We start from the raw sequence: 329 nt of genomic DNA on the forward strand, positions 1-329 counted from the left end.
AACACATTTCATTACACCAAATACACCAAATAATGTTCTTTTTAGCAACATCATATGACCCCTTTAAGAAAGAGATAGAGAAAATAATCCTGGATTAAACTTTTAAAAGTAAGTGAATGGGTTTTTATCTTACTCCAATATCTAACGATACAAATGTTAAAAAATATAAACACTTCGCTTTCACAGCAGCTTCTCCCATTCAAGCGCTGCAGTAGCCAGAGCTACCTTTATATATATGATATGACGTATGACAGGAGTCTTCAAACTCGGTCCTGGAGGGCCGGTGTCCTGCAGCGTTTAGCTCCAACCCTAATTAAACACACCTGAAC

Source organism: Sinocyclocheilus anshuiensis, unplaced genomic scaffold, assembly GCF_001515605.1.
Source record: "Sinocyclocheilus anshuiensis isolate Anshui unplaced genomic scaffold, SAMN03320099.WGS_v1.1 scaffold2408, whole genome shotgun sequence".
NCBI classification, from domain to species: Eukaryota; Metazoa; Chordata; class Actinopteri; order Cypriniformes; family Cyprinidae; genus Sinocyclocheilus; species Sinocyclocheilus anshuiensis.